The following is a 15,624-nucleotide window of genomic DNA, read 5'->3' as shown; positions in this document are numbered from 1 at the left end:
CAGTTTAGTCTCAGAGCAGTGTTGGAAACAAACTGAATAAAATAAATTGCCACAACAAAAGCCACACTCTAGCCACCAAAAATGTAATTTCAAGGAAATGTGTATATATGTGATTCTTGGACATCCCTACGTGGGATTCTGGTCCTTATCTCTGAACACCCTCTTCTCTCTCCTCCACACCCCACAGTTGTTCCATACCTCTTCCCAATTTCCTGAAAACCTCTTCCTTGGGACTTGCCTTTAGTCCGCTTCTGCTTGTCCCTGTCCCTGCTTTCAGCTCTGTGGCTCACGAGTCCCAAGGGCCAGCTGGGTCAAGGCAGAGAGCCAGTGGGTAGAGCCAGAGTTCCCTGCAGAGCTCTTGTCAGCTCATCTCCAGACGGGACAGGCGTGAGCTGAGGCAGGATGTTCGGTGCTTTGGTCCTGCCCCACACAAATGACAGAGATCTAGCCCTTGTCCCACAGAAGGCCATTGCAACTGGAGACATCAGCATCAGACAGGCAACCACAATTCAGCGTGATAGGTGAGGGGCTATGGGATCCTGGAGAGGTCCAAGATGGCCCAGCGAGAGAGCTCTAGCTAAGGCTTGAAGGATGAATCTGGGTTCGAACCCAACCTCTGTGGATTTTGGATAAGTTACTTAGCTACTCCGTGTCTGTGTCTTCATCGGTAGCATGGGAATTATATATCATGTAGTTGTTGTAAGACTGTAAAGATTTAATAAAAGTGAATTCTTGGAATAATGTTCAGTAGTGCTCAGCAAACATATAATGAGAACATCGATACACTGAGTCACAAATTCCTGGGGTGTAGTCGCAAAGCAGCTTTGTTTTTCTCCCCCATAGCCCCATGCATCTGGAGGAAACATCTCCTCTGATGTTCTGAGGAAAGTTGTAGAGTCATTTTCACATCTAAGTCAGGATGTGCACTCTCGTACGCTGGCGGATATTACAGTCTTTCTGTCTCTGCTCTGGAGGGGGATGGCTGCCTGGGCAGGGCAGGGAGAGGGTCCCTTCTTTCTCCTTCTCGCTCAGCTCCTCCCATACTCCCCAGCGGTGGTTCCTGGCCTCCCTGGGATGGGGTGCAGGGAGGGGGCAATGAGGGGAGTGGGAACGTTCTCTTGCATCTGGCACCCTCTGTCCTAAACCTAAAGCAACAGTCCTCTGTGCAAACCCCCTGTCCCAGGGCTCCCTTGCCCCCCGTGGGGTTGGGGAGTTTGACGGTCCGCAGTTCGAGGCCACTCCCCCTTTGCCAGGGCTCCAGGATGGTTCCTCTCGCAACACAATCTCGTGTCTTTATCTTTGTCTCAGTGTTGCAGCTGCAACCTCCTTTCTAACTTCCTCCGCGACTGTTAGCCGCCATCATATCTCTGGGCACTATGAGGGGATGGTGAGCTGGCAGGTGGCACCTGTCGGGAGGGTGGCAGATGAGATGGTAAAGGTGGGCAGGGACTTCTTCATCCAGGTGGCTTATGACCATGACTCTTGCCTCCCAGGTCCTGCCATGATGGGAACAAGGGTGCAGAAGGCTAGGTCCCGTCTCCCAGTGGGAATGACAAACCTGTGTTTACGGCTATACAATACAGGGTGTCTTTCAGAGTCATGTTCTCGTTGAAAACTGACAGTCCAATCAGATCTTTATTATATTCTTTCCATTTTTATAGATAAGGACACAAGTTCAGGAAGCTAAGTATTGCCCAAGGTCACACAGCTAGGAGGTCGCAGATTCCAATGTAGTGATTTGATTTCTGTTTCTTTCCTTCCATCACACCATAATACGTGGGGTGGGGGAAGTGGGTCGGGAGAGCGCTGTTCTGAAAGCCTGGCCTTGGGCAGGGTGTTGTCCTTGGGGAGGAGGCACTTGTGGGAGCCACCTGTGCCGGAGCTGGTCTGGACCTGGCCCGCTGTGCTCCCAGCCGCAGTGGGCACCGTGTCCTCCACACCCACTTGCCAAACAGAACTGGCCACGCTGGGCAAACACGGGCAGCGACTTCACTCTCCCCAGGACCCAAAGGTGTCCATGTCCTAGTCTCTGGAACCTCTGAGTGTGTTAAATTTTGTGGTAAAGGAGAAGGTTGCTGATCAGCTGGTTGAGATAGGGAGATCATCCTGAATTACCTGGGGAGGCCCAATGTAATTGCAAGGGTCCTTAAAAGTGGAACAGGGAGGTAGGAGAGGGCAACAAGAGAGACAGCGGCATGGGAAGGACCCAGGCTACCTCAGTGGGCTTTGAAGGTGGAGGAAGGAGGCCACCTGCCGAGGAATGCAGGAGGCCTTTAGAATCTGGAAAAAGCAAGAGCATGGATTCTCCCCTAGAGCCTCCAGAAGGAGCACGGCTCTGCTGACACTCGAAGTTTAGCCCAGAGAGACCCATTTTAGACCTCTGACCTCCAGAGCTGGAAGATAATAATTGTGTTACGCCACCATTGAAGTAATTTTTTACAGCAGAGATAAGACACCCTTTTTATCCCCTGTTACCTGCTGGTTGTAGCTGTTCGCTGCCTTGACATATGATTTCTTGAGGAGTTCTAAAAGGCAACTGGGAATTCGATGTTAATTTGCCACGATAGTAGTGGTTATGTCTGCTTAGTTTACCACTAAACGGTGAGGGCCTGGCATATAGCGGATACTCAGTACATGTTTGGTACATCAATAAGGAACAAAATTCTTTAAAATGTACTAAAATGTTGTAAACGATGCACTATCATTCTCTTTCTACGTTGCCCAGATGATAATCTGGACAAGAGAGGAGTAGAAGTCAGTTGACACCTCAGAAGAAAGAAATTCACCTGATTGGCCTCATTTCACCCCCATGATCCACCCTGAGAAAATGACTCCAGAAATGCCGAGCCATTGCTCTGCTCCCTGTAGACAGATCCAGAAAAAGATGGTGGCCGGATAGCGTGTAAAGAACTTGCAAGCGCGTGGAGTATTGAAAGAATGGGGTAGCCATCGGGGCAAAGGGATGAAAACATTGTTAGCCTGGCTCAGCTGCGAGAAGTGGCCAGTGTCATCAGGAAAAAGACATGCACTTCCTTCAGGCTGCTTCATGCTGAAGAACCTGAAGGACCCCGGGGCCCCACTGGGCACCTGGAGAGTCAGGCACGGTTGCTCCAGATTGGAGCTGGGACCGATGGGGCAGGGGCACCCGAGGGGTCTTGGGAGAGGAGAGGAAGGAGGGAGAGCAGAGCAGAAAGAGACCCTGGCTGCTCCCTGCAAGTAAGTCTGAGTGGACAAGGGCAGCCTGATGGGCAAGAGACCCGTTTCGTCTAGTCTTTGAGGCGCCATGTGTACACAGACAGGTCAGCGCCTAGGAAGTCCATCACCTCCTGGGAAGGGACAGTGTTAGTACCTCAGCCTGGCCTCAGGGGCAGGGATACTCAGGTCAGTCATGAGGATCCTGTGCAAGCTCGGGTGGGGTCTTCTCTGCAGCCTCAAGGTCAGACGATTCAGGCTGTAAATTGGGGGCGGGAATTCTGATCTGGGCTGTCCCAGGTTGTGGTCTCTGAAGGGCAGGGGCATAACAGTGCTCGGATTCCCAGGCTAAGGACCCCTGCAGCACTGTGACTTTCGGAGGGGGAGGACCTCGGGATGGCTCAGCAGCCACTCTTCTTTTTCCTCTTTCCTTCCTCTCCCTGCCTCCACCTCTAATAATGCACTCAGGGTGGCGGTGGTTTTTTAAGGAGTTGTGCAACTAAGGGTATGTGTCACTGCGAGGGGCATTTGAGAGGACTGACCTGCAGTTTCTAGCATGGGAGCCAGGGAGTGAGGTGCATTTAGGCGGCAAGTGATCTCTGAGCCACCTCCACGCCAGTCCTCTGGTTACGTCTCTTCTCTCTCCGAATTGTAACATTTGCCTTGTTCAGTAGCAGAGAGCTCCAGATCATGCACCTTCCCCGCCCTCCCTTCTCTGACTTTCATTTTTAGCGGGTTGCCGTGCTCTGAAAAACTCCCTCCACCTAGTCTTACCAAAAAATGCTTATTGCAGAGGAGGACTTGTGACAAAAGCTTGGCCAATAAGAATTCTTCTGGGAGACTGATTTATTTATACACTCTTGGTATTCTCTTCCCACTAGGATTTCTAAGCCAGGAGCTTGTGATCTAGAACAGCCAATAGCCATTTTCTCATAGCTGTTGAAGAACACTGCTGCACTAGGAGAGAATAATTTTTTTTTTTTTTTTTTTTTTAATTCAGAGGAAAGAGAAACCTTTGTGACTCGGTTGGTTGAGTGACTCTTGAATTCGGCTCAGGTCATGATCTCGGGATTGTGAGATGGAGCCTTGCGTTGGGCTTTGAGCTTAGTGGGGAGTCCACTTGAGATTCTGTGTCTCTCTCTCCCTCTAACTCTTACCCCACTGTCTCTCTCTCTCTCAGATAAATAAATCTTTAAAAAATAAAAAAATAAAATAAACTTCAGAGGAAAGTCAAGATGAGAAATGAAGATCCTGAGTGTAAGAGTCCTGACAACCTTGTTTTGGCCCCTGGATCCAGCCCTTCCTGAAGCTCTGATCCATTCATTCATAAATATCCCAGATTCATAAGGCAATACACAGCCATTTTGCTTAAATAGTCTGAGTTTCTGTCATTTGTATCTTGACTAAGGCAGTCACTTAAACTTGCCCTACAGCAAGTCAGTCTTATACTATCCTTCATCTGGTAATAAAGGTTACTTTTAATCACATCTGTTCCACTGCCATAATTCTCTTATTATGAGGATTCGTTTAGTCATGTAAATTTTTTTGGTAAAATGTCTATTGTCTTAGGAATTCTGGGAACCACCACTAAATATAAAATCAATTGGAAATCATGCAGCTATAAGGAAAAATATTCAAGGGAGGAAACTTGACAGGAAATTCCAATTCGGGTGGAACATTTTGGACTTAAAAGTGAGGTTGCATTCATAATTGCTGCCTTGGATGTTCTTGTAATTTCAGTTTTTTCAAAACAAAATTTTTAATAGCCCCCAAAACATTTAAAAGATAACGAAAAGACAAGAAACAAAGAAGGAAGGTCTGAGCAGACTCCTGCCCCAGTCCTATCGGAATCATTACAGATCCAGGTCAAATGACCACCCGAGCAGATATTCCTTCCTTCTCCTATTCAGACGTCAGGTCTGTTGGATGAATAGAATCTTAGAGAGGAACCACCGGACTGGAGCAGTGACAAATAGGATATGTTGTAGGAGGATTCCAATTGGAGTCGTGATATCTGCCAGGAGGGCTTCGTTAGGATAAATGGCAGGGAATTCGCGGAGTGCAAGGCATACCCACCTAAGAGCTGCATATGGAGGGCTTGCAGGGCGAGGGCAGTGGGATATGAGAAGAAATCACATAAATTCCACCTTGTTAAGAGCGAGAGAGCAAGGGAGGGCTGATACCCTCTTCCTGGGGGCGCAATGGGACAGTGAAAGCTTGTGGGAGGGATTATAAACTCCTAGGTTTCTAACCCCAGGACTCCTCAGGAATCTTCAGAACGACGTCCTTAGAGCCCCAGTGCTCCTGTCCTGTGATCAAAGTTCAAGGACTGTACATTTGCGCTGGGCTCGGCCTGTCTTCCCTCACCTTTTGCCTGATCAGGAGTCTTTCCAGGAAGCAAGGAGACTGATTCATGTTTTGATGAGAATATTTGATAAGGCTCTGCCTAATTCTTTTATACTAATTCCTCTGTCATGGAAACAAGACTTGTCTCTCCGGGTACTGATCTCTGGATGAGGCTCCAGATAACCTGGAAATGGGCGTGGCTGCTGCTGGCCCACCCTGCCGCACCCTGCTCTGACCCCGTGCTCCCAGTGGGGCTGCTCTCGGCTGCTCTTCAGACTCGGCCCTCCCCTCTGAGGCTCTTCCCTTTCTCTTCCTTCCTTCCTTCCTCCTTCCTTCCTTCCTCCTTCCTCCCTTCTCCCTTCCTCCCTCCTTCCTTCTTTCCTTCCTTCCTCCCTCCTTCCTTCCTCCCTTCTTTCCTCCTTCCTTCCTCCCTTCCTCCCTTCTCCCTTCCTCCCTTCCTCCCTCCTTCCTTCTTTCCTTCCTTCCTCCCTTCCTCCCTTCTCCCTTCCTCCCTTCCTCCTTCCTCCTTCCTTCTTTCCTTCCTTCCTCCCTCCTCCCTTCTTTCCTCCTTCCTTCCTCCCTCCTCCTTCCTTCCTCCTTCCTCCCTTCCTTCCTTCCCAATTAAAGTTTTTTTTTTTTTTTATGGCGTGCCTGTATTTCTTTAGAAGTCAAGTATTCGATTCAGTGAATAACGAATGCGCCAGTGAGGGAAGGAGGGAAGATGAGTGAATCTGTCAGAATTCCACGCTGAGAGCACAGCTTGGGCAGGACAAAATATGGCTGTGCTTGCCATGCAGTGTGGTCCTAACCCATCCGGGGGTCACATTAGTTAGTTGGTTCTAACACTAAAAGGAATGTTAAAGAGTGAAACCCTAAGAACTATTTTTCTGTATGATATATGCACATGTACTTGTAGGTGTGAGTATAAAATAAGGTGAAAAACAAAACGTAGGTGGCCATAGCTTCCTGAACATCTCTGAGAGGAGCAGATGCTTGCTGGCTGACTTAGTGGACAAGGCTCTGTGTTTGCATGATTACGCTAAGAATAATAAAATATATACTCAAACAATTAATAACCTAATGGGAGGAATAAGATCATTTATTCATTTATTCTTTCTTCCATTCATCCATAAAGTATTCATTCAGAGCCTAGTGTGTGGGGGCTCCATGCTGGGTCCTGGGGATGGGGCAGTAAGAGGGGAAGGTGTGCTTCTGCCCTGTGCGGTCTGTGATCTAGCTGAGGAAACCTTCCCAAAGGAAGCCAAGTGGGCTGAGTGTTTCTGGGGAGGCCCACAGGGTGATGGCTATTCTGTCCAGCCCCATCCCCCTAGTCATGCGTGGCTACTGAATCCTGGAAGAGCTGCCAGTGTGACTGAAGAGTTGAAAATTTAATATTATTTCATTTTAATTAATTTAAGTTCAAATTTAAGAAGACTGGGCACAAGTACCAGTGGACTTTTTAGCATGTTTGGAACAAGTTGGGTGCACGAATCTTTTGTAATTTAGACTTTACGAGATCTAAGCACAGATTGTGTGTTTTCTGTGAAAATTTAGGATCCTAAGTGAGAGGTTCTATAAAGATAAAATGCATCCTGGATTTAGAAGATGTGGTACCCCCTCAAAAAAACACAACCCCGGAAATAATTCATTGATAATTTTATGTTTGTTACATGTTAAAGTAATAATATTTTGGATGTACAGGGTTAAACAAAATGTATTATTGAAATTTATTTCATTTGTTTTTTTAAATTTTTTTATTTTTTTAAAGATTTTATTTATTTATTTGACAGAGAGAGATAGCGAGAGAGGGAACACAAGCAGGGGGAGTGGGAGAGGGAGAAGCCGGCTTCCCGCGGAGCAGGGAGCCCGATGCGGGACTCGATCCCAGGACCCTGGGATCATGACCTGAGCCGAAGGCAGATGCTTAATGACTGAGCCACCCAGGCGCCCCATCTGTGTTTTTTTTTTTTTTTTAATATGACTCCTGGAAAACTTTAAATTTCGTATGTGGCTTGTATTTATTCCTCTTGGACCGTGTTGGTCTAGGGGGTTTTGAAGGAGAGAGAAAGCCTATCATGAAAGATGTGGCTTTTGGACATTAACTTTCCAGAACTGGATCTGTCGGGTGGAGAGGGCAGAGGGCATCCCTAGGAGGGGAGACCGGGCACTGGGATGACTGTGAGAATGCCTGGGATGCTGAGCGTGTGGGGGAGCCCTGGGCATCGTGTTTGGGGAACAGCAGTGGGACAGGCCCGGTCAGGATGATGGAGGCCATGGTGTGGGTTGCCTTGAGCCGCCACGCTGAGTGGCGGTGCTCAGTCTAGTTGGGCCTAGAGGGAGCTAGGAGGCTTTCGAGCAGGAGCAGAGTGGTAAGAACAGCTTTCGGGATATTTATCCGGCTGCAGGGTGTAAATTGAGAGGCGGTGGGGAGAGCTGGAAACACAGAGAGATGTTTTGAAGCCCCCAGCAGTAATTTTGGAAGTACCCTATGGGGCAGGAGTGTTCCTTTTAGTCAAGAATTCAAAAACAAAGAAACAAATATATGAACACATGATAAAACTTCGCACAGTTCTTATACAAATAAACATAGGCCTTATTCACCCTCCATTTCCTACAAATTACCCTGTGCGGTAATTTCTTCCCCTTTAAGTTTTTAATGTTTCTTTCTTTTAACTCCTGTGCAGCAATAATGTAACTTGGACATTGTCCTGGAGTCTGGGATGGAATTCTGTTAGTCACTTGTAAGTGGGCCTGTTCACTTTGCTTATCACAATCTCCAAAAAATGTGAGTCCCTTGGAGCCAAGAGTCATAGGAAATAAAGATTTTGCGAAAGGAATACTGATGACTACAGAGGATCCGTGAAGTTCATGGATCCTAGAATTGTAGGACAGAAAGGGCCTCCAGGTCTCATCCAGTTCCAGCTCTCACTTCACTGAGGAATCGGCCCAGAGAGGTCCCAGACATGGCCAGGACCACACAGCTAGTTAGCGGCAGAACAGCAACTAGAATCCAAGCTCCGGGTTTTCAGGCACCTTCCACCCTGCCACATATTGGAATCTGTCTGCTAGGAACGTTAAGCCTCTAATGAATCCAGAAAGAGCAGACGAAACCACGAAGAAGTGGGAAAAGTAAGAGTTGGAGCTACTGTAGGGAGAGAGGTTACATGAGTACAGGCAGCCCTGTGAATAAAAGGCCCGGGGCCCCTCTCCTCTGTGCTGTAGCCTCGGAATATCATTGGTTGATCCCCCATTAATGGCTCAGGGACAGCTGCCCAGTGTTGGGACACCCGGGAGGAACACTTAATCCCCCCTAAGGAGGGGCTGTAGGGTGGAGGGCCAGGCCTACCACCACCCCGGGGAAGGTTTTCGGTGCCCCAGCCTCTTCCTTTACATGTTTGCAGGGAAGAAAGAAGCATTGGAGTACTAAAGAGGGTGAGACATTGAGAAAAGGTGGGAGAGGGAGAGTGTCCAGGGGTCAGCCGAAGGCCTGGCTCGAACGTCAACGTGCGGAACGTTACAAAGGCTCTTGAAATAGCGGTCACAGGTGAAGGCGGAGACGGAGGACGGCCTCCCTGTGTTGCAGGGAGCTAAGTAAATAAGCACAGACGTCAAATGTTCAGAGTTGGGTGGGGGCTGGGCTGGACTAAGAACTCTGCAGAAAGTACCAGAATGTTTTTGGGTTTAATCGCCGAGCCCTGTTCTATTAGATGGCACCTGTGGAGTTGCTCACATTTCAGGAAATGTTTTCTGCTTGGGGATCTTTCAGAGGAAAACATAAAAACCCAGCCTCAACTCTGAACCAGTCCAGAGTCCGAGCCACAATTACAGCTTATGAATGAATAGCTTGGGCTTTCTTAAGGAGTCCTTAGGCTGCTCAATGAATTTGCTTACAGGCATGTGTTTTATACATTTCCTTGAAAATGAAAACCCAACGATAATCATTAAATAATTGAAGTATTCATCCTATGAAAACCAACCCGTGACCCCTGGTATAAACCACACAAACCGGCATCATCCCAACTCTGCCGTGTTCTTCTGTCCACGCATAGCCAAGTGGGCATAAAGCAAGAGCAAAAACACCAGCAAACATTTGGCTTTTGGTTAGACATTAAAGCTCAGACAGTCATTGAACTTCTTGAACTCTGTGGCTTCAGTCCAGGTTGGAAAGCTGGTCAAGCGAGTAAAGCTGAGGGTAGAGTGTGTGTTCTTTTGTTCTTGCAGGCTTTGAAGATTGTTTCAGGGTTAATGTTTGACTTTGGGTCTTAACTATTTTATGCTTTGGTTTGCTCACATGCAAGCAAAACATAAATCTTGCAGTGAAGGAAGATCTCACTTTTTCATTAATGTGAAGAGTATAAACTTTTTTTTTTTTTGGAGGGTAAAGCAGAATGATAAAGTGCTCAGGGTCTGCAGCAGTGTGGTCCAATAGAAGTATAATGTAAGCCACACATGCAGGCCACACATGACATGCTAACTTTTCTAGAAGCCACATTAACAAAAAGTAGAGCAAACAGGTAAAATGAACTTTACTAACATTTCATTTTCTCCAATATATTCAAAATATTATTTCAACATGTAATCAATATTTTAAAAATTATTAATGAGATATTTTATATTCTTTTCTTCATACTAAGTCACCAAAATATAGTGTATATTTTATACTTAACTGCACACCTCAATTCCAACTAGGCACATCTCAAGTACGCAGTAGCAATATGTGGCTAGTGGCTACAGTATTGGGCAGGACAGCTCTAGAGTCAGATTGTATGGACTTAGAAACTGCCTGACTTTGAGCAAGTTACTTAGGTGTCCTGTGCCTCAGTTTCCCCATCTGTAAAATGAGAATAATAATAGGATCTGCCTTATTGGGTTTGTCATGCAGACAACATGAGTAAATACACTTAAGGCCCTTCATGCAGCGCCTGGCCTATATTTGATCAATCTGTGGCAACTATCATTATTAGTTTTGACAAAAGTACACAAGGGAAAAGTGTTTGTGTTTCTCCAAAATATAGTACTTCCAAACCAAGTGAAATTGAATTAAATTTAGAGCTTAGATCTTTTTTGGGGCAGTGGGGGGGGGGGCGGATTATTTATCAGCCCAAACTAGGAACACATACTCAAAGTACTTTCATTTTTTATTTCCTCAAACCAGCAAAATATAGAATGGCCTTTCATCTACGCCTATGGCAAGAGAAAGCAAGACTAGTTCAACTACCTATGGGTTGTTTCCCAACTCGTCAGTAATAGTTAAGGCAGCTGAATAGTTTTGTGTGTTTGTAAAAGTGCATGCATTTAGGTTTTGAGGGGCAGAATTTAGATATTGGAGCTTTTAAAGGAATAGAACATTCTGTGTTAAGCTGGAATTCCTCACCTTGTTTTCTAAAGCAGATTTGCCTCAGAGTGACAGTCACATCCTGGGTGACTTCTGCATTGTCCCTGATCTCAGCGCTTCATTTTGGTGCTCAGAGGCACACCAGAGGAGTGGAACATTTGCTTTGTGGTCACAGGGGCCGATTTGTTATATGAATTTTTTCTTAATCCCTTCTTTGGCACCTGTGAATGAGCATAAGAGAGATGTAAGATTGGACGGGGCCAAGTGCTGAGGGCTATGTGCACGTGGCCAAGACCGAGGAGTGTTGCTCTCACTGGCTGCTTGGTAGTAGGAAGACCTACAGGGAGTCAGGAAACTGGCATTCAGGGCCCATTTGCCTTCATCCTTAGTTTTAGTGATGACACCAAACATCTCTGTGACATTTGCTCAAAGAACATTTGTATCTTTTGTAGGAGGTTTGAGGGGTTTGGGTCTGATCATGGAAAAAGATACGACCATGACAGGCAGTAACAAAAGCTTTATTGGGCCATGCTTGGGCAGGGTTGTATGAAAGGAAGAATCTCTCACAACATCAGACTGTCCAGAGGCTCCAGGAGGCCAACATCCAGAAGGGGAGGAGGGTGGGGAGCTCCTACCCGCAGAGAGGGGCGCGTGGGGGGGGTGGGGCTCAGCACTTGGTGGGTGGTGTCTGGGTCAGAGAGCTCTGAAGGGTCTTGCAATTACAAGTCTCTATCTTATCAATGGCCAGTGGGCACCCGGTGAAGTTTCAAGCGGTATGCAAAACTCTAGAGGTGGGCTCTAAATTGCTAAAAATTCTGCTTGTTTGGCTATTTTAAAAATAACCTGATGGGGGCGCTTGGGTGGCTCAGTTGGTTAAGACTCCCACTCTTGATTTTGGCTCAGGTCTTGATCTCAGGGTCATGAGATGGAGCTCCAAGTCAGACTCAGCGCTCAGCAGGGAGTCTGCCTGAGATTCTCTCTCTCTCCCTCTCCTCCTGCCCCCCACTCACCATCCCCCACCTCGTGCACACGTACGCTCTCTCTCTCTCTCTCTAAAAGAATAATATATAAAAAAAAATAACCCAATGTGTAAATATTTACGTTGGATGCCAGTGGGCTTTCGAATGAATGAGTCTCAGCTTACAGTGGAAAAATACACAGACTAGAGGCCAAAACACAGAAGTCATCTCTGACCGATTTATATCACAATCTTACATTCCCCGTGGGAACAGTGTGGTCCGGTGGAAAGAGCACAGGGGCAAACCTTGGGTTCAGGTGGTGGCTGTGCCCCTCCCTAGCTGTACCTTCAGTGGTCACTTGGTCTGTCGGGCCTCACTGCCTTCATCCATAAAATGAGGGGTGGGACAGATGGACTCTGAGTTTCCAGCTTTAAATATTTATTACTCTCAGGTTCTTGAAACATCCTCATGACGGTAGACAGGATCTGTTTTATTATTTCCATTTGTTGGATGAGGGACCTGAGGCCCAGAGTTGGTAAATGCTGAGCGTTTTATCAAATCTCACCCGGTTACCAGCAGAGAACTGGATTAGAATTCAGGTTTGGGGATGCATTGCTTCTTTGTGGGCAAAATAAGGGAATGAAATTAGCTCTGGAAATGAAATCAAAATTCTGCCACTGTAGCCCCAGCAAGAACTAACCCAGATTGAAGATTTATAGGCACGCCATCATATGATCGTTCTATTTTCTTTACATGTTTACGCTTATAAACATTTAGAAGTCTAGCACCGCTTCCTTCATTGCTGTCTATAAAATTGCAGAGTGGATGAGAGGTGATTCCTGAAGACCCCACACCTGGTGATGATGCATACAGGTGTCCGCATTTCTCCCACACCCACGGGGCTCTTACCATCCTGTGTTAATTTGTTAGGGGTGTGCTCTGAACCCTCACTTCTAACACAGATATTTTCTGTCATGATAATTACTATGAAGATTGGTTACTATTTTTAATAAAGCATATCAGTTACTTACCTGAATCAGTCTCAGAGGCTGTGCTTGAGAAATTCACTCTGTTTTACTCACCGTTGTTGGTTCTATACAGAGAGTTTGACTTCTTATGGTCAACAGCTAGGGAGCATCCCTTTCCGTAAGGAGGGAGGTTTACCTAAAAATAAACGAGTTTTAAAAACCTTATCCTGAGACTTGGCTAAATTGAAAAAATAAATCACTCAGGAGTTTCAGTGAATTTTTTGGCCCCCAAAGCTTCTCTATTTGTCCCAGAACGCTGTGTTCTCTGTGAAGCTATGTCCATTGGTTTCTGGCTCCAACATTTCAGAGGACTTTGTGACCCTGTTTTCCAGACCTGAGTTTAATTGGAGAGTTAATTATCTGAGCAAGAACACGTAAGCCAAGTTGAGTTTGGGGGTGAAGCCTGAGATCCCTGTTCCACCTCGGCAGACAAGAAAGTCTTTGTGAACCCTTGTTGATTATATTTTTACATAAGCAGATGTTCCATATAGCAGAGGCAAGAAACCAGGGAGAGGAGCCTGTAACCAGATCGTGTTTAGCTAAGATGAAGACAAAAGCTCCTTTATCTCCTTGCAATAACAGCCTAGGAAGACCTGAGGCCTGAGCTGGGAGGTCCTCGTTTCGGTTCCAAGCAGGCATTTGAGCTAAACAGGAAGGAATGAAGGTTCATTTGCTTGGCCTCAGCCTTTAGTCATGATTTCTGATTAGCATGTGCTTCTCAGATGAGATTCATAGGCACCTCGAATAATTTATCCTTCCTCTCATTCCAGGAATTTTTTAGTTCGGTATTTTCAGAAGTTTCTTTCTTTTAAATTCATTTGACTCAGGCTACTGGACCGCCTTCACTAGATCATGGTTTCCCTGGCAACTAACTGAAGGACCCATTCAAGTCTGTCCACAATGACCTTAGTGAAAATGATGTAACAATACTTAAAATAGGTGTCCCTTCTCTAGAGCACAGTTGGATTCCTCAAGCTTCTGATGGCTGTTTCTGCAAGAATCCTTCCCTCTGCCTTCCAAGTGCTGCACGTTTCGGTTCCCTCCAGATTCCTCTACCTCAGTAAGTTATTGTCTTACTACAGGGGGCCCACATGTACAACCTCAGTCTCCTCATCTGGGAAACGGGGATAATAGTAACAGTCCCACTTATCTCATAGGACTGGTTTCAAGAATAAGATGGTGATGTGAAGGTGTCTGCAATGCTGTAGAGTAGCAAACAGTGTGGGTTACACACGCCTGCTGAGACCAAGCAGGTAATGTGAATAAGAGCCGGAGACCAGGTCTAAGAAAAGTCACAGTCACATCCCCGTGAGAAGTGGCAAGTGACACCAGGAGACATTATCCAGCTTGTGGACTGTGGGAATGGAAGGCCCAGGCCCACTGATGGAAGCAGCTGCCACTTAATTTCGGCCAGTTGGGTTTTGGGGATAGGGGGCCAGGGTTACCAATTCTTCTGATTTCATTGTTGAAGAACAACCAGAAATCCAAACCCTCAAAAACATCTCCTAACTCTTGAATTTTGGCAATGAATTCATAGGAAACAGACACATGTGTGCACACAGACACGCCCACATTGAGTGGAACACAGACTATGGATCTGTTGTCTGGAGGCAACCCTCAGGTCACTGGTTTGAGACCCGTGTTAGAGGACATTCTTAGAGCCATATGTAAATCTGGAATGGGCTAGGTAGTGACCTCTGCTTTTATAATCTTGCCACAGAAAACAGGTTACACTCAGATTTACAATTTTTTTTTTTTTTAGAGAGAGAGCATGCATGTGAGTGAGTGGGGGGAGGGGCAGGGGGAGAGAGAATCCTGAAGCAGACTCCCCACTGAGTGGGGAACCCGATGCAGGGCTCCATTCCAGGACCCTGAGATCATAACCTGAGCTGAAAACAAGATTCGGTCACCCCCAGATTTACAGATATGTTAAGAATTTGTTAAGAACCACTGGAGAATGGCAAGAGGTGAAATGTACAAGGAGGTTATGTTGGCTCAATGTTGGGAGTAATTTATTGAGAATCAGAGCTGCTGAAAACAGTATGAAGATGTGCCAACCAAATGTAATACATGAACCTTGAGAAGATCCCAGATTTGGGGAGAAAAAAGAAGCAAGAAAAAAAGATTATTTTCAGGACGATTGCAGAAATTTAAATAAAGGCTGTATATTAGGTGGCATGATTTGATTAATGCTAATGTATTAGATGTGTGTGATAATAGCACTGTGGTTATAGAGGAGAATGTCTTTTTTCCTAGGAGATGCATGCGGAAGTACTTAGGATGAAGTGTCAGGATGTATACAACTTTGTTTCAAAGGTTTAGCTGAGGGTGGGGGTGGGAGAAGGTTTCAAGAGGGAGACAAAGAGGGAGAAAAGGCAAATGTCGCAGCAAAAGTGGTTAATCGAGGTGAGGTGTATTTATTGTACTCCTCTTTCAACTTTTCTGTAGATTTTATTTTATTTTTTTAAAGTAAGTAAAAAATAAGATAGGCTTTCAGATGAGGTACGTTGTGAGCTTCCTGTCCTAGGAACCATTCACATGGCTTTGGTTTGGAGTATTGCTGCAGTGGTTGGCTACCTGGACCTTGCGAAATGACTCTCAAGTTCCTTATTAGGGATCTACTAAGGGCAGGACCCAAAGATGTAAATCTAGGATGATTGATTGATTGATTGATTTATGAGAGAGAGAGAGAGAGAGAGAGAGAGAGAGCAGGGCAGGGCGGGGCAGAGGGAGAGGAAGAGAGAGAATCTCAAGCATGTCCTGT

The 15,624-nt window shown here is 46.2% G+C and overlaps 1 long non-coding RNA gene across 2 annotated transcripts; it reads right to left on the bottom strand.

The window, feature by feature from the left end:
- Positions 1-12,056: 12,056 nt before the first annotated feature.
- Positions 12,057-13,722, bottom strand: LOC112826303 (uncharacterized). 2 transcript variants are annotated; one of them, XR_012378695.1, is made up of 3 exons: positions 13,600-13,722; positions 12,864-12,996; positions 12,057-12,351 (listed from the first exon to the last, which is right to left on the bottom strand). It is a non-coding gene; the product is annotated as an uncharacterized lncRNA (long non-coding RNA). The 2 variants fall into 2 exon arrangements; XR_003208908.2 differs by having other exon boundaries at positions 13,195-13,716.
- Between the last annotated feature and the right edge of the window lie 1,902 nt (positions 13,723-15,624).

The sequence above is a fragment of the Callorhinus ursinus genome, unplaced genomic scaffold, assembly GCF_003265705.2.
Source record: "Callorhinus ursinus isolate GAN/ISIS: 27379988/994484 unplaced genomic scaffold, GSC_fseal_2.0 scaffold7, whole genome shotgun sequence".
In the NCBI taxonomy this organism is placed as follows: Eukaryota; Metazoa; Chordata; class Mammalia; order Carnivora; family Otariidae; genus Callorhinus; species Callorhinus ursinus.
This window is presented reverse-complemented; position numbering and strand designations above follow the sequence as displayed.